Here is a 24328-nt window from a genome sequence, read left to right as displayed (position 1 = left end):
GTCTTTTGCATTTAGTTTTCATTTTTATTTTATGCACCATGCTGGTATGAGATAGTCCTTGGTTGATTTATATAATGCTCTTTGCACTTCACTTATATCTTTTGAGTATGGCTTTATAGAATGCTTCATGTGCTTCACTTACATCATTTGAAGTTTGGATTGCCTGTTTCTCCTTACATAGACAACCGCCATTTGTAGAATGCTCTTTTGCTTCACTTATAATTGTTAGAGCGTGGGCATATCTTTTGTAGAAAGAATTAAACTCTCGTGCTTCACTTATATCTATTTAGAGAGATGACAGGAACTGGTCATTCACATGGTTAGTCATAAAATCCTACAGAAACTTGTAGATCACTGAATATGATATGTTTGATTCTTTGCAATAGTTTTGCGATATAAAGATGGTGATATTAGAGTCATGCTAGTGGGTGGTTGTGGATTGTAGAAATACTTGTGTTGAGGTTTGTGATCCCCGTAGCATGCACATATGGTGAACCGTTATGTAACGAAGTTGGAGCATGAGGTATTTATTGATTTTCTTCCTTATGAGTGGCGGTCGGGGACGAGCGATGGTCTTTTCCTACCAATCTATCCCCCTAGGAGCATGCGCGTAGTACTTTGTTTCGATGACTAATAGATTTTTGCAATAAGTATGTGAGTTCTTTATGACTAATGTTGAGTCCATGGATTATACGCACTCTCACCTTTCCGCCATTGCTAGCCTCTTTGGTACCGTGCATTGCCCTTTCTCACCTCGAGAGTTGGTGCAAACTTCGCTGGTGCATCCAAATCCCGTGATATGATACGCTCTGTCACACATAAGCCTCATTATATATTCCTCAAAACAGCCACCATACCTACCTATTATGGCATTTCCATAGTCATTCCGAGTATATTGCCATGCAACTTCCATCATCATCATATACATGACTTGAGCATTTACCGTCATATTGCTTTGCATGATCGTAAGATAGCTAGCATGATGTCTTCATGGCTTGTCCGTTTTTTAATGTCATTGCTACGCTAGATCACTGCACATCCCGGTACACCGCCGGAGGCATTCATATAGAGTCATATCTTTGTTCTAGATCGAGTTGTAATATTGAGTTGTAAGTAAATAAAAGTGTGATGATCATCATTATAAGAACATTGTCCCATGTGAGGTTATCAAAATAAAAGTGGCCAAAGAAGCCCCCCCCCCCCAAAAAAAAGAGAGAGAGGCCAAAGAAACCTACAAAAAAAAGAGGAAAAAAACAAAAGATCAGCGAAAAAGAGAGAAGGGGCAATGTTACTATCCTTTTTCCACACTTTTGCTTCAGAGTATTACCATGTTCTTCATATAGAGAGTCTCTTGAGTTATCACTTTCATATACTAGTGGGAATTTTCATTATAGAACTTGCCTTGTATATTCCAACGATGGGCTTCCTCAAATGTCCTAGGTCTTCATGAGCAAGCAAGTTGGATGCACACCCAATTAGTTTCAGTTTGAGCTTTCATACACTTAGAGCTCTAGTGCATCCGTTGCATTGCAATCCCTACTCCTCACATTGACATCAATTGATGGGCATCTCCATAGCCCATTGATTAGCCGCGTCGATGTGAGACTTTCTCCCTTTTTGTCTTCTCCACATAACCCCCATCATTTTATTCTATTCCACCTATAGTGCTATGTCCATGGCTCATGCTCATGTATTGCATGAAAGTTGAAAAGGTTTGAGAACGTCAAAAGTATGAAACAATTGCTTGGGTTGTCATCGGGGTTGTGCATGATGTGAATATTTTGTGTGGTGAAGATGGAGCATAGCCAGACTATATGATTTTGTAGGGATAACTTTCTTTGGCCTTGTTATTTTGAAAAGAAATGATTGCTTTATTAGTAGGCTTGAAGTATTATTGTTTTTATGTCAAATGATAGACTATTGCTTTGAATCACTCGTGTCTTAATATTCATGCCATGATTAGATACATGATCAAGATTATGCTAGGTAGAATTCCACATCAAAAATTATCTTTTTTATCATTTACCTACTCCAGGACGAGCAGGAATTAAGCTTGGGGATGCTGATACGTCTTCATCGTATCTATAATTTTTTATTGTTCCATGCCAATATTATGCAATTTTCATATACTTTTTGGCAACTTTTTATACTATTTTTGGGACTAACATATTGATCCAGTGCCCAGTGCCAGTTCCTGTTTGTTGCATGTTTTTGGTTTCGCAGAATATCCATATCAAACGGGATCCAAACGGGATAAAAACAGACGGAGATTATTTTTGGTATATTTGGAAAATCTGGGAGAAAGATCAACGTGAAACGGTGCCCGAGGTGGCCACGAGGCAGGGGGCGCGCCTGCCCCCTGGGCGCGCCCCTGACCCTCGTGGGCCACCCGTAAGGCGGTTGATGCCCTTCTTCGGCCGCAAGAAAGCTAATTTTTGGTAAAAAAATCACGGCGAAGGTTTCAGTCCAATCGGAGTTACGGATCTCCATATATATATGAAACGGTGAAAGGGCAGCAGAGGAGAACGCAGAAACAGAGAGAGAAAGAGAGACAGATCCAATCTCGGAGGGGCTCTCGCCCCTCCCATGCCATGGAGGCCAAGGACCAGAGGGGAAACCCTTCTCCCATCTAGGGAGGAGGTCAAGGAAGAAGAGGAAGAAGGGGGCCCCTCTCCCCCTCTCCTCCGGTGGTGCCGGAACGCTGCCGTGGCCACCATCATCATCACCGCGATCTTCACGAACACCTCCGTCATCTTCACCAACATCTCCATCACCTTCCCCCCTCTATCTACAGCGGTCCACTCTCCCGCAACCCGCTGTACCCTCTACTTGAACATGGTGCTTTATGCTTCAGATTATTATCCAATGATGTGTTGCCATCCTATGATGTCTGAGTAGATTTTCGTTGTCCTGTCGGTGGTTGATGAATTGCTATGATTGATTTAATTTGGTTGTGGTTATGTTGTTGTCCTTTGGTGCCCATCATATGAGCGCGCGTGTGGATCACACGATAGGGTTAGTTGTATGTTGATAGGACTATGTATTGGAGGGCAAGGGTGACAGAAGCTTCAGCCTAGCATAGAAATTGATGCATACGGGATTGAAGGGGGACCAATACATCTTAATGCTATGGTTGGGTTTTACCTTAATGAACTTTAGTAGTTGCGTATGCTTGCTAATAGTTCCAATCATAAGTGCATAGAATTCCAAGTCAAGGATGACATGCTAGCAGTGGCCTATCCCACACAAAACTTGCTATCGGTCTAGTAAAGTAGTCAATTGCTTAGGGACAATTTCGCAACTCCTACCACCACTTTTCCACACTCGCTATACTAACTTTATTGCTTCTTTACCTTAACAGCCCCTAGTCTTTATTTACGTGCTCTTTATATTCTTGCAAACCTATCCACAAACACCTACAAAGTACTTCTAGTTTCATACATGTTCCAGGTAAGGCGAACATTAAGCGTGCGTAGAGTTGTATCGGTGGTCGATAGAACTTGAGGGAATATTTGTTCTACCTTTAGCTCCTCGTTGGGTTCGACACTCTTACTTATCAAAAGAGGCTACAATTGATCCCCTATACTTGTGTTTATCAATAGCCAATGGGGAGGACTTAACCGACATGCTCGATTACGGCTCCGAAGACATCGACGGTATGGACGACGGTGCCGATGAGGAAAAGGGCCAAAACCCGCCGTTTACCGGACGCTGGACGGCCACTTCCTCGTACGACGTATACATGGTGGATACACCCAAAGAGAACAACGGCGAGGACAAGGAAAATCCAGTTGAGGATGAACCTCTTAAGACACAACCAAAGCGCCGGCGTCAGCGGCGTCGCTCTAAATCCCGCCGCAGTAAGGACAGCAACACTGGCACAGGAGACGATCACACTCCGGACGGTGCCGAAGACAGAGAAGATCCCGACGAACAAACGGCCGAACAGGACGTTCGGGAAGATGGGCAAGTTAGCCCTGATGACCAGGCCATAAACGACGACTCGGAGGGCAGCACTTATCTTCCACCCTTCAAGGATGAGGCGAGCCTTGGCAACGAGGATTTTATCGTGCCTGAGGAACCTCTCGAGCAAGAGCGCTTTAAGCGCCAGCTAATAGCCACTCCAAGGAGCCTGAAAAAGAAGCAGCAGCAGCCCCAAGCTGATCAAGATCTGCTCAACGATAGATGGACTGATGTCCTAGCAGCCGAAGAATACGGCCTTAAGCGCCCAGCCAAAAGCTACCCGAAGCGCAAATTGCTACCTCAGTTCGATGACGAGGCGCCGGAGCCCGTACCATCATCGCGCAATGCGGCTGACCGACCACCACGCGGTCTGGATAAAGCGGCAACTCAAGCCGAACACCAGACCGCCCCACCTCGCCGTAAAGGCGAGGATAAAGCAGCTCAGGGTTACACATATGACCTTTGGTAGGACCTGGATAGTAGAGCAGGACATACAAGATCGATCTATGGATCGCGAGGACATGCCTCGACACGCGACGACGGCTACCTATTCGGACGTGACAATCCTAGTCACGCCCGGGCCGAAAACCACAGACGGACTCCATTGGAGCTACGTCGCGATGTGGCCCGATATAGAGGTGCCGCACACCCTCTTTGCTTCACCGAGGAAGTAATGGATCATGGATTCCCAGAAGGGTTTAAACCCGTAAATATCGAATCATACGACGGAACAACCGATCCCACGGTATGGATCGAGGATTTTATTCTCCACATCCATATGGCCCGCGGAGATGATCTTCACGCCATCAAATACCTCCCACTAAAACTCAAAGGGCCAGCTCGGCACTGGTTAAACAGTCTGCCTGAAAATTCTATTGGCAGCTAGGAGGACTTGGAAGAAGCCTTCCTCGACAACTTCCAAGGTACATATGTCCGACCATCAGATGCCGATGACTTAAGTCACATAGTTCAATAGCCTGGAGAGTCAGCCAGGAAATTCTGGACTAGGTTCCAAACTAAAAAGAACCAGATCGTCGACTGTCCGGATGCCGAAGCCCTAGCGGCCTTTAAACATAGCATCCGTGACGAATGGCTCGCCCGCCACCTCGGTCAGGAAAAGCCGAAGTCCATGGCAGCCCTCACGACACTCATGACCCGCTTTTGTGCGAGTGAGGATAGTTGGCTGGCTCGTAGCAAAAACACAACAAGTGAAATGGGCACCTCCGAGGTCAAAAAATAGCAACGGCAAGCTCCGACGCAGTAGACACAAACGCCGAAGCAATGGTGACAACACCGATGACACGGTAGTCAACGCCGGATTCAGTGGCTCCAAGTCCGGTCAGCGGAAGAAGCCATATAAAAGAAACAATCAGGGACCATCCAGCCTGGACCGCATACTCGATCGTCCGTGCCAGATCCATGGCACCCCAGACAAACCAGCCAATCATACCAACAGAGATTGTTGGGTTTTTAAACAGGCCGGCATGTTAAATGCTGAGAAAAAGGAAAAGGGATCGCAAAGCAAGGACGATGACGAGGAGCCCCGACAACCAAACACAGGGGGACAAAAAGAAGTTTCCCGCTCTGGTCAAAACGGTGAACATGATATATGCCACACACACATCCCTAAGAGGGAGCGCAAGCGCGCGCTCAGGGACGTCTATGCGATAGAGCCAGTCGCCCCAAAATTTAATCCATGGTCGTAATGCCCGATCACTTTTGATCGACAGGATCATCCGACCAGTATCCGTCATGGCGGTTCAGCCACACTGGTCCTCGACCCAATCATTGACGGATTCCACCTGACGTGAGTCCTCACGGACGGCGGCAGCAGCCTCAATCTGCTCTATCAGGATACAGTGCACAAAATGGGCATTAACCCATCACGGATCAAGCCCACAAAGACTACCTTTAAAGGAGTCATACTAGGTGTAGAGGCTCGCTGTACGGGCTCGGTCATGCTAGAAGTCATCTTCAGATCTCCGGACAACTTCCGAAGCGAAGAGTTAATCTTTGATATCGTCCCTTTTCGCAGCGGCTATCATGCACTGCTCAGACGAACCGCATTTGCTCGATTCAATGCGGTGCCTCACTATGCTTATCTCAAGATCAAGATGCCTGGAGCATGCAGTGTCATAACAGTCAATGGAAACACGAAACGCTCCCTCCGCACCGAGGAGCACACCGCCACCTTAGCAGCAGAAGTACAGAGCGGCCTTTTCAAGCAGAACCTTAATTCGACGGCCGAGCTCCGTACACTATCAAGAGGGCCCGGACTAATCTGCAGCAGGACAGCTCGGCTCGTCAGGAACTCGACTAGAAATTTGGCCTCCGTCCCAGTCCTGATCAAGTGGCGGCATTCGCACCGCGCGTACATAACTACGCACTCAAAATACCATGGGCATAGACGGAGGCAGAACTAGCTTGGGATCCACAATACGGCTCGACCGCTCCCGGACACATATACTTTCACTGTTTCCTTTTTCCTTTTTAGGCTTCTTTTCCGCAGGCCTTCCCTGATGGCTTGATTGCAGGTCCTTTCGAAGGACAAACACACCAAGCCGGCAGTTAGCTTGGACGTAGAGGGGGATTTCTAGGTGGTTTCTTTAAACGACCACTCTACCTGTTTTCAGGGCCCACACACAGCTCTCCCTTGGTTGTGGCATGTTAAATAGCATGTTGCTTATCGCACTATTTGTATCAATGCGCTTTGACGTATTAATCAAACTATAATGGAAACAGTTTGCGGCCCAAAATTTAGGACCCCTACTCATTACCTTTGCTCCTTTTCTGCTTTCCTTTTTTTGCTATTAATAACTCTATCAGATAGCACCCATACATTGTGGTAGGTTTCAATTTGCCAGGGGCTTCATAGCGCCCCACACTATGGCAACAAAGTCCGAACACTTTTTACAGTATAGTTCGGCACCCCGAATTTAGCACTATATGAATTGGCTCCGAATCATGTCTTTGGTCAATAGTTGGGCTGCCCGGCTCCTGTGATTGCTACCTTATGTTCTGTTATATCGGCTAAGGTAGTAAAGGCAGCACTATTGGATTGTGCCCTGGTTTACCCGAAGGAGCACCTCAGTAGAGAAAGCCAAAAACTGACTGTCATGATGCAGCGAGAGCCGGTCAGCTCTTCGGAGGTTTCAAATCGTTAGAGATTTTTTCTGCATTACGTGAAGGATCGGTACTTACTCGATCAGGTGCTTATAGCATTCTAGTTGGGATACTAGGGGCTGCGCCCACATTTTTATTGTCAAACTCCTATGGCTAAGTGAGAGTGCTAAAGCCGCATAGTCTGATTGCCTGGTTCGTCGCGCTAAACACCTCTTTCAAGGACCAAATAATGGGATCAAGAGTGTTTAGATTCCATCCCGAACACCCCGGTACTACCTACGTGGGGGCAGAAGCCGAGGACTGGCCAACTCTCAGATTTCATACAACACGGCCGCATAGGAGGTAAATTTTTTTAAACATAACAAAAATTATATTACATAACAACTTTGTTTCATCATACAAGGCAGAGACAACATGAATGTATTCATTCAAAGATAATGTCTTTCGCACATTGTGTCGCCAATATGCGAGACCCCTCCAGGACGTCTTCAAAATATCGCTCAGGCGTGCGGTGCTCTTTGCCCTCAGGCGGGCCTTCGGTCACAAGCTTGACGACGTCCATCTTCGCCCACCAAACCTTGATGCGGGCGAAGGTCATGCGCGCGCCCTCGATGCAGACCGACCGCTTGATGACGTCCAACCGAGGATAGGCATTCACCAACCGCTTCACGAGGCCGAAGTAGCTACTGGGTATAGCTTCGGCAGGCCACAGCCGGATTATTAAATCCTTCATGGCCAGTTCGGCCACCCTATGCAGCTCGACCAACTGTTTTAGCTGATCGGTGAAGGGCACTGGATGTTCTGGCGCAAGGTATTGCGACCAGAACAGCTTCTCCGTTGAGCTCCCTTCTTCGGCTCGGAAGAACTCGGCAGCATCTGACACACTGCACGGCAGGTCCGCAAACGTCCCTGGAGAACTCCGAATCCGGCTTAGTAAGACATACTTCTTCTTCACATACTAAACGCCTTACTAGCCGCGATCTTCTTGGCCTCCTGGATCTCCTGAAGGGCGCCCTGGGCCTCAACCCGGGCTTCTTCTGTGCTTTGGCGAGCCTTGGCAAGTTCGGCCACTCGAGCCGAAACATCGCACTCCAAGGCCTCGCATTTCTTCACAGCGTCCTGGAGCTCTTGCTGGACCTCGTTAAGCCTGGCCTTGAGCTTCTTACGGGCGGCTTGCTCCTTGGAAGCTTTCTCCTCGGCTTCGGCCAGGGCCTCGACCTCGGTCGTCGCTCCTACATAACACTACGGTCAATACACATCATTTATTCTTTCCGAATATATAGCGAGTCATTACATACCTTGCTGGTCTTCTAGCTGCTTCCTCGCTTGGCCAAGCTCCTCCTCGGCCCGCTCTAGTCTCTGCTTTAGTCCGGAGACTTCGGCAGCGTGAGAGGTCGCGGCCAGCAATGACGCATGCTCATTACAAGAAACATTTAGTTAGTTTCCTGCAAAGATGAATTGATCCTCTGTGCGGCCTTGCTTTCCGAACACCGGACAGTGTCTCAGGGGCTACTGTCTATATTGGGATTTTCTCTTTTGCGTCGCTCACCTCAAAACCTGTCAGCAGGCCGCTGCAGGCTTCGGTCAGTCCGCTCTTGACGGACAGAGCCCTCTCAATCACCGTACCCATAGATACGGTGTTCATCCACAATGGAAGCGCCTCGTAGCGCTTCCAGAAGATTGTCCGGTGCCCCTGGTTGGACAGAGGTCACCGGCGGAATAGGCACACCCCCTTCTTTCGAAGGAGTTTGCTGGTCGGATTCCGGAGCCGTATAGGTCTCCGGCATCGTATTCGACTAGGGCCGAACTGAGCATGGCCCCCATCGCCAGTCTCCATGGGGGAATGCTCCCCCATGTGTCCGGCGGCCAAGGTTTCACCCTCTGGCGCCACCCTGGCGGCCTCCTGAGACTCTCCCAGGCCTAGGAAAGTCCTTCACGACAGCACCTCGGCGTCACCCTTGGCCGTGGGAGAGTAAGCGGCCGGCGGTGACTCACTGGCCATCGCCTTTGAATCCAACGAATCTCTTGATGAGGATCGCTGGGAGATGTCGTGGGCCGGACTGCAATAGCACAATTAACCATGTTAATACAATGAAGAGGAGAGGCCAGATACACGGACGAGTACGAGTTTGTTAGTACTTACGATGCGGCCAGGGGCTTGTTCCGGGGGCGTCGCTCCAGACTGCTGTCGACGTCCCACGCCGTGTTATCCGCAAGGGAGCCTTTCCCCTTCTTGGGCGCCTCCGCCTCCAGATTTGTGGAGGCCGCGCTCTTCTCCCCCCTGTCAGGGAGAGGGTTGCTTTCCTCTTCCTCCTCATCGTCATCTTTAGCGGCAGAGGAGTGAGTCTTGTCTTCGGACATCGTGTCCGAAGTGCCCATGCGGCGGGGGCCACCCCGCCCCCCCTTGGCCTTCTTCTCCGGTGGCTGATAGGGCGCCGGGACCAGCATCTTCGCCAGGAGCGGGATGACTGGTTCTTCGGGAGCGGAGCCGAACATTGAATCCGCTCCGCTTTCTCCGTCCATACCTGAAAGGATAAATAGCAATGTTTAGTTACCCTCCTTGGACAAGCAAGTAGAGGGTACGCGTTGAGATGTGAAGGACTTACCGCATTGGCGGGGTGGGCAAGATCGTGCCCACGGTCTGAGTCTATGGCCGGCGGCTTCTTGTCGCCCTTGAAGAGCAGCTTCCAGGCATCTTCGTGAGTGGTTCCGAAGAGCCTCACCAAGGTCTGGTGCTTCTCCGGACGAATTCCCATAAAGGGGAGGTTCGGCTTTGGCAGGGGAGGATCTGGCGAACTAGCATAACCTGGATCACGTCGACGAGCTTGATGTTTCTATCCACCATGCTTTGGATGCGCGTTTGCAGTGCCATCAGCTCATCCGACGAAGACCAATTTGGGCCCTTCTCCATCCGAGAGGTCAGCCGCATTGGAGCTCCGGACTTGAATTCGGAAGCCGCGGCCCAGGTGGCGTCGTGGGGCTCTGTGATATAGAACCACAGCTTCTGCCACTCCTTGACAGTCTCCACAAACGTGCCTTTGGGCCATGTGACGTTGGGCATCTTGCTCACCATGGCTCCTCCGCACTCCGTGTGTTGGCCATCCACCACCTTCGGCTTCACGTTGAAGATCTTAAGCCACAGACCGAAGTGGGACTGGATGCGGAGGAAAGCCTCGCACACGACAATGAATGTTGAGATGTTGAGGAAAGAGTTTGGGGCTAGATCATGTAAATCTAGCCCATAATAGCACATGAGTCCGCGGATGAAAGGGTGGAGTGGAAACCCTAGCCCGCGGACGAAATGAGGGAGGAACACCACCCTCTCATTGGGTTTCGGTGTAGGGACAACTTGTCCCTTGGCCGGAAGCTGGTGGGCGATCTCCTTCGCCAGATACCCGGCCTCCCGAAGCTCGGCGATGTCCTTCTCCTGGACGGAGGAGGCCATCCACTTGCCTTGCCCTCCAGAGTCGGACATGGTTGAGAGCTTGCTCGGGGTGGAAGAGACGAGAACTTGGGCAGTGGAGCTCGAGAATGGGAGGGCAGAGGAAGAAAGAAGGTGTGTGTGAAGAAGGGGAATCCTTATCCCCTTATAAAGGCAAAGAATATTGAACGCCTCCCCACTCGCCTTAAAACTCACCTATTCCAAAGGGCTGTACAAATGGCACGGTTGGATTACCCAAGCCCGTATTGATGAGAAACCCGCAATAAGGGGACACGATCTCTGCTTTGACAAGACATGCCAATGGAAACCGCATCTCGAAACACGGAACCGCAAAACAAAATGGTTCGAAATAATGACCGGGCAGACGTGATGTCATTTTGCAAAAAGTTGTCAGTGGATGGGACTCGTGAAATATTATACTCTCTACGGCTGTGTGTGTGGTACTTGTGTTGCAGATCCGGACATGTTCGTTGCGTCCGAAGACTATCTTGGAGTATTCGGGAAGGGGAACCCGCCTTGCAATGCCGAAGACAATCTGCGCGTCGGACACCTCCTCATTGAAGCCTGGTTCAGGGGCTACTGAGGGAGTCCTGGACTAAGGGGTCCTCGGGCGTCCGGCCTGTTGGACATGGGCCGGACTAATGGGCTGTGAAGATACAAGCCCGAAGACTCTCTCCCGTGTCCGGATAGGATTCTCCTTGGCGTGGAAGGCAAGCTTGGCGACCAAATATGAAGATTCCTTTCTCTGTAACTGACTTTGTACAACCCTAGTCCCCTCCGATGTCTATATAAACCAGAGGGCTTAGTCCGGAAAGCAGGAAGTAGAGAGTATAATATTTCACGGTTTCGACGGATTTTACCTCCATAGGCTAGACTTCTAGGGTATTAGCCTGTAGAGAGTACAATATTTCATGGTCCGGAAAGCTTAGTCATACAGGCTAGACTTCTAGGGTTTTAGCCATTACGATCTCGCAGTAGATCAACTCTTGTAATACTCATATTCATCAAGATCAATCAAGCAGGAAGTAGGGTTTTACCTCCATAGAGAGGGCCCAAACCTGGGTAAACATTGTGTCCCCCATCTCCTGTTACCATCGACCTTAGACGCACAGTTCGGGACCCCCTACCCGAGATCCGCCGGTTTTGACGTCGACACCCGGGCCTCCATATATAGGATTAGCCACCACCGTAGTGGGCATCTCATCTTGGACCAGATCCATTCCACCAAGGCCACCACACAAGCTCACCGAGCTCAAGAATACCTCTCCTCACGAGGCTGTTCATCCCTTGTATTGTTCATCATCAGCCTACAATGCAATCCACCACACCACACTGGAGTAGGGTATTACACCATAACGGTGGCCCAAACCAGTATAAACCCTCGTGTCCCTTGTTCTTTGGGTTCGTCGAGTTAGGCCTTGAGATCCTTGCGAGAGCGAGCTAGAGAGAGAGAGAGATCTTCGTGCGCACCCTAGTGTTTGAACCCCAAGGGTTTGCCGGAACCCAGAATCCAACATTTGGCGCGCCAGGTAGGGGTGTGCTGAAGCCTTTCTTTTGTCGATCCACGCTCCGCTACTCCACCGGATCCGTGGCTGACGCTCGCCGAGCCCGTGCTGAGCGCCGTGCCGCTCTCGCCGCTCGCGTCGCCCAGACGGCGCCCGTCGGCGGACCTCCCCGCCGTTCTCCATCACCCGCTACCAACGCCGCCACCGGCCCGGCAGGGAACGAGCAGCAAGCTTCATCGTCGCACCCTTCCATGCGGCGGGACGGATGCACCGCCACCCCGTCCCTGACTCCGGCTGGCTCGTCGTCCCACGCCCGTCGAGTGCCCACGGACGCGCAGGCTGCGCTGCTCATGGCGCGGGAGCTCCTGCGCTACCGCCCAATCGACGACCTCTACGACAACTGGCTCGACCGCATCGCCGAGCTCGTCAGCGCCGCTGGGGGCTCTCCTGCACCGTCCCTCTCGCTACCTCGACCACCTCCAGCAGCGGGCGACGTCACCCACGGAGCGCCTCCGCCACCTCCGCATCAAGACGCTGCCCTCGCACCAAGACGCGCGGCCCCGCGGCTTGACCCTCCACGCCTGGCCCCCGCGCACGAAGAAGGAAGCTGCCAAGAAGTCCCTCGGCCGCAACAAAACGCTCCCGCGCTCCTGGCACCGCAGCGCCAAGACAGCGCGCCGCCCGCGGCGGCGGCGCGTGGACATCAAGACCAGGCTCTGCCTCCGCGACAGGCTCCGGTGACCACTGCAAGTTGCCGTGCCTTCACTTCCGAGCTGCGCAACATCGTCTGGCCCGGCAAGTTCAAGCCGGACATGCCCCCGCGCTATGACGGCACCCCTGACCCCGCGGAGTTCCTGCAGCTCTATGAGCTAAGCATCGAGGCGGCCAACCGCGATGAGAAGGTCATGGCGAATTGGTTCCCCATGGCCCTCAAAGATGGCACGCGCTCGTGGCTCCTGAATCTGCCCGCGGGATCGATCTCCTCCTAGGGCGAGATGCGCGAGCGTTTCGTCGCCAACTTCCAGGGCACCCGTGAGTGCCCTCTGGCCACGGGTGACTTGCGGCGCAACAAGTAGCAGCCAGGGGAAACTCTGCAGAAGTACATCCAGTGCTTCAACAGCGTCCGCCTCAAGATCCCCAAGGTGACGGACGAGGCCATCATCTCCGCGTTCTCCGATGGCGTCCGCGATGTCAAGATGAAGGAGGAGCTCACCATCCACGAGGAGCTATGCTCGGCCCTGGAGATGTTCAACATGGCAGCCAAATGTGCGAGAGCTGAGGAAGGGTGCCTCTCCCTCCTCGAGCTCCCAGCTGCTAACCAGGAGGACAAGAAAGCCAAGGTCAAGGACGTGAAGCGCAAGGGGGCTGTCGTGCTTGCAGCAAAGCCGGAGACGAAGCGCGGCCGCGACCACCCTGAGTCATCCAAGGCCAGCCGCCCATTCTGCGATTTCCACAATGTTTAGAGCCACAACACCAGCGACTGTCAGGAGCTCAGGGCCATCCACGATTGGCGCTTCGGTCAACGCCCCAAGCGCAACGACCGGGGCTACGGCCGAGGAGGAGGACAAGGTGGAGGACGCTGGGGCGACCGCGGCCCCTGCCAGGAGTGGCGCGACCGGCCTCGTGAGGATCGCTGGCAGGACCAGCCTCGTGAGGGCACTTGGAGGGAGCAGCCTCGTGAGGATTGCCATCAGGGCAACGCCGGGCTCCCTCCGCTGTCGCCACCGCCAAGGAGGAACGACGACCATCATCAGGATGAGGGGGCTGGGGGCTTCCAAGAGCCTCGAGCCATCGCCTACATCTTGGGTGGCGCTCAAGCCCCAGTTTGCCCGTGAGGTGAACGCGGCCCTTCCCAGACATGAAGCCACGCGCCCGCTCAGGTGGTCCAAGTGCGCCATCACCTTCAGCTCATCAGACCAGCTCAAGTGCGGGGCAACTGCCGGCGCCCTCCTGATGCTCTTCTCACCCGTCATCAGCAACGTCCAAGTCACCAAGACCCTCATCGGTGGCGGCGCAGGGCTCAATGCCTGTCCATCGAGACGTTCAACAGCCTTCAAGTGCCATACGATCAGCTGCAGCATACCAAACCCTTCTTAGGAGTGACTGGCGGCTCCACCACCCCGATAGGGCAGGTCCGCCTCCCTGTCACCTTCGGCCAGCGTGACAACTACCGCACCAAGCTCATCAACTTCGACCTCGCCCACGTTCGCCTGTCGTACAACGCCATCCTTGGGTATCCAGCCTTGGCCAAGTTCATTGCAGTGATCCACCACGGTTACAACATCCTCAAGATGCCAGGGAGCGGCGGCATCATCACGGTTCCATGTGAAGAAAGAGATGCGGTATGGTCCCTCGAGCGCGCCTACCAAGCTGCAGCAGTTGAAAACCCCGACAACGAAGGCACCCGGTACCCTCCTGGGGCCATCCTCAAGAAGAAGAAGCAGTTGTTCCACCCAGGACCTCAAGAGAGTGGCGTTTCCAGCGGCACCACCTCAGGATCTGCGCCCGCAGGCGGGGCGCCTCCCTCCCTCGCATAGGAAGGTGCGCCCGGCGCCCTCCTCAGGCTGGGCTCAGGGGCTCTCTTCAGGAGGGCATCAGACTTAGCCGATGTCACGAGGGAGGCGCTCGGGCACCACGTGGAGGCGTGCTTCGCTGCACGCTTCTCTCAAGAGGGCACGAGGCGTGGAGCGCCTAGTGCTCGAGAGTTCATCACCAAGGCGATCCAGGAGCTTCGAGAAGCAAGGACCATGCGCGGCGACCGCCGCCCACCACCCGACACAGCTCCCCATCCTCGCGAGGATAGTGGGCTGTGTGTCTGCGTCGACATTCCAGGGCTCAACGGGGCCGCATCTCAGGGACGTTTCTGGCCTTCGCGTGTTGGAAGGTGCGAGGTCCACCTCACAGATACGTTCGCATGCCATTCGGCTTGCCGAACGTGGCTGTCACCTTCCAGCGCCACCTGCAGAGCATCCTGGCGGATCAGGAGGCCAGGCATCACACTGTCTTGGAGGAAATCGCGATGGTCCTTCAGGAGCCACCTGGGCCTGCGGAGCCTCCCGAGGCTCAAGACCCTGGCGGCTCGTGAGGAACAACTCTTCGGCGTGCATCTTTGGCTATTCCAACATCGCTCCAGCTATAGTACCAGGTGACTCTTTCCAGTTCATTCAGTTGGGGGCGCCCCTCGGGCAGCATGATCCCCAAGTCGCACGGGTCTGTCCATGCGAGTGTATCCTTTTGCATCTTTAGCTTACCCTGCTGGGAGCGCCCCTCGGGTTGCATCTTTCCCAGGCCGCTCGGGTCCGTTCCAGTGGCACGTGTCATTCTTGCATCTATCTGGGCTAACCTGCCTCTTTGCTTGAGTTGTCCTATGATTGTCACCTGCTTACCCGGTACTTTGATGCCCCACCTGCGACCGCCCTCGTTACCACGGGAGCCGCGCACCGGTTGTCTTTCTTTAGGATTCCTCGCATGAGTAGGCTAGGCACGGCGTCTGTGCTCGGGTCTGTCCCTGCAGTGTCGATAAACCCAACGACTGAGCTCTGCCTGGCGGGCTGGCCCCGTTCACGTCACCTCCTGGGGTCGTTAGTGTTTGGCCTTCTCATGCGATCGCCTCAGAAAATTCATTCGGCGTAGGCTGCCTAACCATCTCGCAGGACCACTGAAGCCATCAAGAACCAAGACCAGGCGCAACCCGCCTTGAGGTAGGGCCTCGTGAGTCCCGCGCTGGCTCACGGGTGCCCAGACACACCTCGTCTAGCCCTGTTGCGCAAGCCACGTGTCAGGGCGGGACTATACATGCCTCGAGGGCTCCACTCAGAAGGAGCCCTCACCCACGCACTAGTGGAAGCATCATGCTCCGCGCTGGCAGTCGACATGGTCGAGGAGCAGCTATGCCCGTGCAAGTGCGGAAGCGCTATGCTCTGCGCTGGTGATAAACAACTGAGGGTGGCCCCATGTCCGTACCAACCTCAGGGAGCCACCCGGCTCAATGTCCAGCCTCACCGCAACGCTTATCCCTCGGAAGAGTCGCGCGAGGGGGCTTGGCACAGGGGCTACGCTCAGGCCTCGCCTAGCGTACGCCGCCCTGCCAGGTCCCTCGGACCTGGTCGTCGCGCACCACTCCCGAGCGGGACCTCGGCAAGGACAGGTATGAAGGTCTGTTTGAGCGCCAAGGGGGACTCCTGAGCATCACGACTCAGGAGCCTAACTGGCCATGTAGCCCCTCACCCCTTGGTCCCGTCCTGGTGATCCAGACGGCCCAACGGCGGCTGAGGTATGCGCGGGGTCGGGCCCTGCCAACGTAGAACCCTAAGGCCTGTTTTTGCATTTCCTTCCCGCAGGCCGTTTGCACGTCAAGGGGGACTCCTGAGCATCGCGACTCAGGAACCTAACTGGCCACGTAGCCCCTCGCTCCTTGGTCCCATCCTGGTGATCCGGATGGGCCAACGGCGGGTGAGGTACGCGCGGGGTCGGGCCCTGCCGACGTAGAACATCAAGAAAACGGGAAGGAAATCGCGGAACCTAAATAAATTATTAGACAGCATATTGTCCTCCAAACATCAAGCAGAGTTTTAACGCCTCTACGAGGCACGCCTCATGTCACAGGGAAGTTCGCAGGAAAATAAAATGAGAAGGAGTGCCGTCCTTCACCAGCAAGCCTTGTCTTCAGCCTTGGACGTCGTCGTCAAGGAGCACCTTCCCATTGGCAGCGTCACCGTCGGCCGCATCGTTGGCCTTGGTCGCGGGATTGGCGGCACTGTCGGTTGGAGGCGCAAGCTCGATGGCGAGGAATTTCTTCAGCAGGGCCTCCACCTGGCTCTCCACGGCTGTGGAAGTAGCTGCGCAGTGCTCCTCCTCCACGGGCTCAAGCAGCTCGCCGAGGTCAACGCCGGGGTTGCGAAGATGTAGATGGCTGAAGACGCTTGTCAGAGCTGAAGAAGAAAGCGTGCGTACCTCCCCCTCCACCATGGGGCCTGTCGGGGATATACCCCGTGGTACGACCCGGCCGAATATATGACCCGGCAGGGACTTGGTGTTTAATTGGTAACCCGCCGGAGGATTGGCGACTCACGAGTCTGGCGGCTCACTGGTCCGACGACTCACGAGCCTGGCGACTCACTAATGGTCCCAACGGCGGTCAGATAGAGGACTAGGCCCAAGGCCCAGAAGGCCTTCTCATGTTATGGTGGGCCGGCTTAAGAGGAAAGCGTAAGGAATATTCCCTTACAAAGGAAGCAAGACTAGGACTCCACTTGTAATAGAGTAATCCTAATCCTACTAGGACTAGTCATGTAACGCACCCCTTCAACTTATATAAGGAGGGGCAGGGCACCCCAAGAGGGATAGGCTGAATTATCTTGAAGGCTAGATACAACTAGAGGAGAGCCGGTTTATGCGGCGACTCCCTCATGCACATAATGAGACCTAGCCACAAACAGCATGTAGGGTTGTTACCGGATGATGTTTCCCGGGGCCCGAAGCTGTCTAAACCCTTGTCTTGTGTTGCGTCTCTCGATTCCGATCAACCTCTCTCAAGCTACCACATAGATGTGTTGGCCTCACGACTAAGTCCTCACACTAGGACATCTGCCGTGACAAATCCACGATGGTTGGCGCCCACCGTGGGGCCCGCGCACGGTGGTGTTGAGTTCTTGAAGGGATATCTTAAGGAGTCAAGAAGCTCGCGATTGGTCAGATGAAGAAAAGATGGTTTGGTGATCAGAATCATGATTAGCTTTGGAGTTTACAACACAAGCTTTGAAATCAAGAGGTTAGGGTTCCTTCGTCCGCGTCGCTGGAGGTGACGAAGCAATCCGTCGAAACCGTATCTGCGCCGAATCCGAGGTCGACAAGGAAGTTGATCCGCTGCACACGTATACTCCATCCGTCCCAAAATTCTAGTGTTAGATACATCCGTATCTAGACAAATCTAAGACAAGAATTTTGGGTCGGAGGGAGTACATACAAATTGTTCCAAGGTTACGGTTGGATCCGCCAAGTCCTGAGAAGTTCAGACGTGATGAGATTTAAAAAAATGGGAAAGAGCCCACGACCCGTAAGTGGATTGGGACAGGAGACTCGGTTTCTGCCATTGAGTCGCTGTCGCTCCACCTGGTTTTTCCCCTGCGGCCGATCTCGGTCTCCGCCGTCCTGTAAGCGGAGACTAGGGCCCCGTCCGCGCCTTGCTATCACCGCTGCCATCGAGCCGCCCTCGCCGGGACTGGCCGCCCGGCCGCTCCTCCGTCTACTGCGCCACGGCGCCTCCTACCCGTGAGTCACCATGCTGCTGAGCTGCTCCAGCTTTTCCATTCGTCGCCGGGCGCACGTCCGCCGCCGCAGTCAAAGGTCACCTCCACGCCCTGAGCCACCCTGGCCGAGCTGCTCCGCTGTTGGCCGCTGAGCCTTCTAGCCTTGAACCGACCCTTGAGCCGCCGTCGTTGTTGCCGTTGCAGGCCGCCCTCGCTGGAGACCCGCATCCAAGCTGCCGTCCCGGCCTTACCCTGCCACCGAGGTGCCTGTGTTCCATTTTGCATCAGCTCGAGGACCTTGTCGGTGCAGCCTTGGCTGCCGCCCCGGCCCTGCCCCGGTTGGCTCCGGTGCGCCCGGACGGCTCACCATTCCTCCGTCTGTGCCCGGCGTGGCCCGATGTCCCCTTCTCCGCTGCTCCTAATTCAGGAATCAAGGACCTTCATAGCCCGTCAGACTGGAAAACTATTGAATAAAAAAGACCTGAAGAGTGTGAATGGATATGAAGTATTGAGCAAATTCAAGGACCCGAGGATCAGCCGTCCCTATGGCTGGCCCCGCCCTTAGCCTCTGCCATGGGTCACCCCTGAGTTGATGGAGGACTGCCTCAAAATGCCTGCAAGCCGCCGTCGGGCGCCGAGCTGCTGTGGCCCTTGCTGCTGAACCACCATGCTATCTTGTGTTGTCCTCGAGCTGCTGCGGTCACTTTTCTTCCGTCGCTTCGCGCCGTCTTTGGATCTCCGCGCCCGCGGGTTGCCTCTGCCTTGCTGCCTTGGCCCGTCGCTCCTCCGTACTCTACCTGGTCTTCACCTGGCGTGAGCCGCCTGATGCTCCATTGGTCTTCTGCTCTGCTCCACGCATGCGCAGTCGCGACTCGCTCATCTCCACTGAGTCGTCGTCATACTACTTCTAATATTGGTGCACGCATGAGAAGAAATCAAGCGAAGGAGAGTCGCTGGTTCCTTTGTTCTTTTCTCTGGCTTTTGTTGTGGCCATTGCTGCTTCCATATTGATCAAGACAAATCACGTCAACTACTGCGAGTACTACTTAATCCACGTGAAATAAAGGATATTGTACTCTTTGGTTACTAGAGCTACTACTGTTGCTAGAGGAGTACTAGTACTAGTTGATTGATTTGGCACTTGCTGTGAACTGCTATGTCCACTGCACGATACTACGAGGTGCTACCCTTCCTATATATTTTATTAGCACATATTGTTTTTATCAAAGAACAATTACTCTGGTTTGTGATATTTTTTCGCAGGACTATTGTTTATTACAAAGGTGTCGCACAAGGGGCGCGCACCAGCATTATTTTTGCACTAGCGCTTGTCCGTGTTGTGCTGCTAGACGAGTACATGCGCAGGTCGCCGCCCCCGCTACATCAACACGACGCAGCTGGCACGCCCATCCGCGCGGCTCACCGCGCCTGCGATTGACTCGCCCGTCCGCACCGGCTTACAACGCCGTGGCTGGCTCATCCGCCTGCTCCTGCGGCCGACTCGGCCGTGATTGATTTCAGCTTCGTCGTCGTGATCATCCACTCCGTGGTGGATAATTTCTGTCCTAACAGATCAAGTGAAATCCATCCTGTCAAGTTTCCATTGATACATTTTTTTCTTCGAGAACAATTACTCTCTCCTGTGCAAATTTTTATGCAGAATTCATAATTGCAAAGGAGACCATCAAACTATGGCCCTTGCCTACATTGGACGGATCAATGGACATGGTCATTTATAACCCGGCGAGATTCAACATATTCCAGCTTTCCGCTGTTCAACTATATGCCGGTTTACATCACGGTCAAGTATGGAGAGTCTCAAGCCAACTCCTCGAGTCATCTTAAGACTCGGGGGCTAGAATGATATGACTCAGCAAAGTCTTACTAGTTTCAGCAAATTCAAGAACCCCAGGACGTTGAAGGCGAAGATAACCCGGTCCCGGAGGCTTCTGCCACATTGATGAGAATTTAAAGGCCGTCAAAAAATTTCCGGCTCAAAATGAAGATTCTGGTTTAAATTCCGGCTCAAGAGACATCATTATTCAAAGAAAAGAAAAGGACAAGTCTAGATGCAGTCCTTCTATCCACGTGGAAATCAAGAAAAAGAAGTTGTCAACATCCGTTTTAACATCCGGTTCAAAAGGAATCCATCTCTCGCAAGTTCGAGTTCTCAAAAAAATTAAAGGTTGCCAAAGAGAGCTTGCTGCCATGATGCGCGGTTCAAAAATGGGTATTCTGCCTTATTGGCTTATCTTATTGGTCACTTGGGGGCTTCCTACTCAATCGGCATAGTTGTGCTTACCCTCTTGCTCCGGCTTACACGCCTTATTACAAATCACTTGGAGGCTTGATGCCCGAGTTGACCAAAGAGAGTTTGTTGCACAACACAACTCAAACATAGGTACCCGGCGAGCATAGCTCAAAAATATATCACTTGGGGGCTTCCTGCTCATTGAGCATAGCTATGACTACCCTTGTTGATCCGGCTTATATGCCTAAAATAAAATGTTACTTGGGGGCTCTTTGTTCAACGGACAAGAGTTTTTATGACCCTTGTAATAGGCTTAAAAGCCAGGCTTGGAAGCCAGGTGTATTCACCTAAAAACCCGGGTTATCCTGCCTTTTTAAGTCTGCCACTCCGCCCAGGTAATCCTGGTACGACCCGCCGTACTTTTGACAAGTCAATCTTATACAAACCCTGAACCTGTCAAAGTTAAAACGACGATTGGTTATGTGAGGTCCGACTTATAAGGTTTGTATGAAGGTTTAACTTAGTGGTTGTGCGGCCCTTGAAAGCACTTGATTTTTTAGGCCTGGCCGCCTATCAAAGCCTTGATTTTTTGTTATTTCATTTGAACATTTTTTTGAGGTTCCTCTCCTGTGACATATTAATACATGGTTAAAAACCGATGAGGGCTATAATGCCTTATGGTTCATACATGAAATTACCCAGTGTTTATTAACCCGGCCTGGCTTTGGACTATAAGTCGCCAGTGTATGATGATCTTATATACTTGGAAGCGCTATGCTCTAAGTTTTGGGATATTACCCCTTGCTGCATATGGCGTATTAAGCCGGCGGTATATGTCAAATTGCACAAAGCTTTGTACGCTCAATCTTTTGGGTTATTATTGCGCTGGTATAATAAGCTGGCAGCGTGAACAAATATCACAAAGCACTTGTGATTTGTTTGTGTGTAGGAACTGGTTTTCAAACCGGATTATATCATTCAAATCCTGAATATCCAACATGGCTGGATTTTTATTATGGTTATCAATAACCAGTATTATGACTGAGGTTTTCAAAGTCGCTTCAGCGCAATGGCTATTACTTTATCAATGGATATGATTTATTCTGCAATGGAAGGAATAGTCCCGAATTGCTGCAGGCTTACGGCCCGGCACTTGGGGGCTACATTATTCAGATTAAGATTATATCAAATATGGAAGTCCCATGTCGCTGCAAGCATGCACCATGACACTTGGGGGCTAATGCAAAGTCATTTTTTACTTGCCTTATTGAAGACCCGACTCATCACATCATAATGATCCAGCCCTTGGGGGCTATTAATTGCTCCTATTATCAAATTCAAGGTACACAAGTTAAATCCATTATATTGAAGGGTCCATTGCTCAGTTGGTAAAGCACAAGGCTCTTAACCATGTGGGCGTGGGTTCAAGCCCTGCGACATCATATGATGTTATTTTCAATGAAGTATATATAAAGTCCCAACTCAGTATTATCTTACTGAGTCGGCCCTTGGGGGCTACACGTTGCTGCTCAAGTCTACATGATCATATCTACAAAGTCCCTGCTCATTATTGCATAATGACCCGGCCCTTGGGGGCTACACTGGTTGAAGTTTTTATGAGCATAACGCAATTACAAGTCCTAGGTTGCCGCAAGCATGCCAACCCAGCACTTGGGGGCTACATATGTGGAATATTCAGTTTATGTATAGTGACTGAGATGAGCAACCCGGATTTTTTCTAGGTTGCAACATTTATATTGAAGCAAGTCTTAAGTTGTTACTACGCTCCCTTCTTAAGAATTGGGGGCTACAAGTGATATGCATATAGGGGAGGTACACTTTCAAGCTTAATATTAGCAACAATTATGACCTGGTGCTATTAATATTTACAAACCGGATATTTTGGGAATGATAAACCAGCAAGTTCTACAAGCCAGCCGAAAATCAGATGAGTGTTTTCAAGACCAATATATTTGTTAAGCATTGGGAGCTCAATCAAATGAATTATTCTTCACAATATTTTTCGGTGAGAAACCAATGTCAGCAAATTGATTATGAAGCTGGCCTATTCACTCAGAATTTTCAGAAGAAGTGCCCAGATTTTTTGCATTGGCAAAGTTTGAACATATCTGCTAAAGAAGATTTGCTATGAATTCATGGGCACCTATCAAGAAGGGAATTACAAGGACTTAAGGATGATCGGGTGTTAGCTCAGAATTTTTTTAATCCAGAGCATAACCTGTCAAATTTGTTCTTGAGTTATTTTGCAAGATTAGTTTTACATGGATAAATCCAAATTAAACTGAGGGCTAATGTCGGGCATATACCCCGCGGTATGACCCGGCCGGATATATGAACCGGCAGGGACTTGGTGTTTCATTGGTAACCCGCCGGAGGATTGGCGACTCACGAGTCTGGCGGCTCACTGGTCCGACGACTCACGAGCCTGGCGACTCACTAATGGCCTCGACGGCGGGTCAGATAGAGGACTAGGCCCAAGGCCCAGAAGGCCGGCTCATGTTATGGTGGGCCGGCTTAAGAGAAAAGCGTAAGGAATATTCCCTTACAAAGGAAGCAAGACTAGGACTCCACTTGTAATAGAGTAATCCTAATCCTACTAGGACTAGTCATGTAACGCACCCCTTCAACTTATATAAGGAGGGGCAGGGCACCCCAAGAGGGATAGGCTGAATTATCTTGAAGGCTAGATACAACTAGAGGAGAGCCGGTTTATGCGGTGACTCCCTCATGCACATAATGAGACCTAGCCACAAACAGCATGTAGGGTTGTTACCGGATGATGTTTCCCGGGGCCCGAAGCTGTCTAAACCCTTGTCTTGTGTTGCGTCTCTCGATTCCGATCAACCTCTCTCAAGCTACCACATAGATGTGTTGGTCTCACGACTAAGTCCTCACACTAGGACATCTGCCGTGAGAAATCCACGACAAGGCCGATCCCGTCAACGACACCCTCGAGCGCCACGACAACATAAGGAAGCAGCTGGGCGGGGCCTTCGTCGTCTTTCACCAGCGGCTTCTCCAAGCCCTTCTCGTAGAGTGCCCCCAGCGCCTCGCGGGATCTCTCCTCAAGGGACTTGAAGGCCGCGCGATCCTCAGCCAGAACCTTCGCCCTGGCTTCCAGCTGGGTTTTCTCTGCCTCCACCTTCCACTCCAGCTCCTCCAGACGGCTGCGCTCTGCGGCCTACACCCTCGCCAACTGCTCCAACTCGGCGTCACGACCGGTGATGGCGTCTTCTCGGGCCTTCATCTTCTCCTCCTCTGCCTTACGACTGCGCGCCTCGGCCGCGCGCTCGTTGCGTATGGTCTCCAGCTCGGCCTCCATCGACCGGCAGCGCTCCTGGGCAGTTTCGACATCCTTCAGCGCCATCTCGTGGGCGGTTGTGGCTTGGTCGGTAGCACGCCTATCTTCCTCAGAAGCTACAACGGCCTGGCCCAGGGCCGCCCTGACTGACGCGTCGGAGTGCAGCCAACCCGAGATCAGCTCCAGGCGCCCTGCCACCAGGCGACGGTCGGCACCTTGAAGATCGCCCCGAAGCCGCGTCAGCGCGGAAAGGGCCTCCTCTAGGGTGTTGGGAGAAGCGGAAGGATCACGAGCCAACGGCGCGACCAGAGGAGGAGGCTACATCATCGCCAAGATCGGTGAGCTGATAACAACAGGAAGAGGAACAGGGGGCTCCTGAACCTTGGCAGCACCGATGAGCAAGCTAGGGATAGGCGCCTCCGGAGCCGGCTTGGCCGAGGAGGTCGCCTTCTCCTGAGGATGGTCCATTGGGCC

The sequence above is a fragment of the Aegilops tauschii genome, chromosome 5 (genome assembly GCF_002575655.3).
Source record: "Aegilops tauschii subsp. strangulata cultivar AL8/78 chromosome 5, Aet v6.0, whole genome shotgun sequence".
Taxonomy (NCBI): Eukaryota; Viridiplantae; Streptophyta; class Magnoliopsida; order Poales; family Poaceae; genus Aegilops; species Aegilops tauschii.
The sequence above is the reverse complement of the archived record's forward strand: the minus strand, read 5'-3'. Positions refer to the sequence as shown.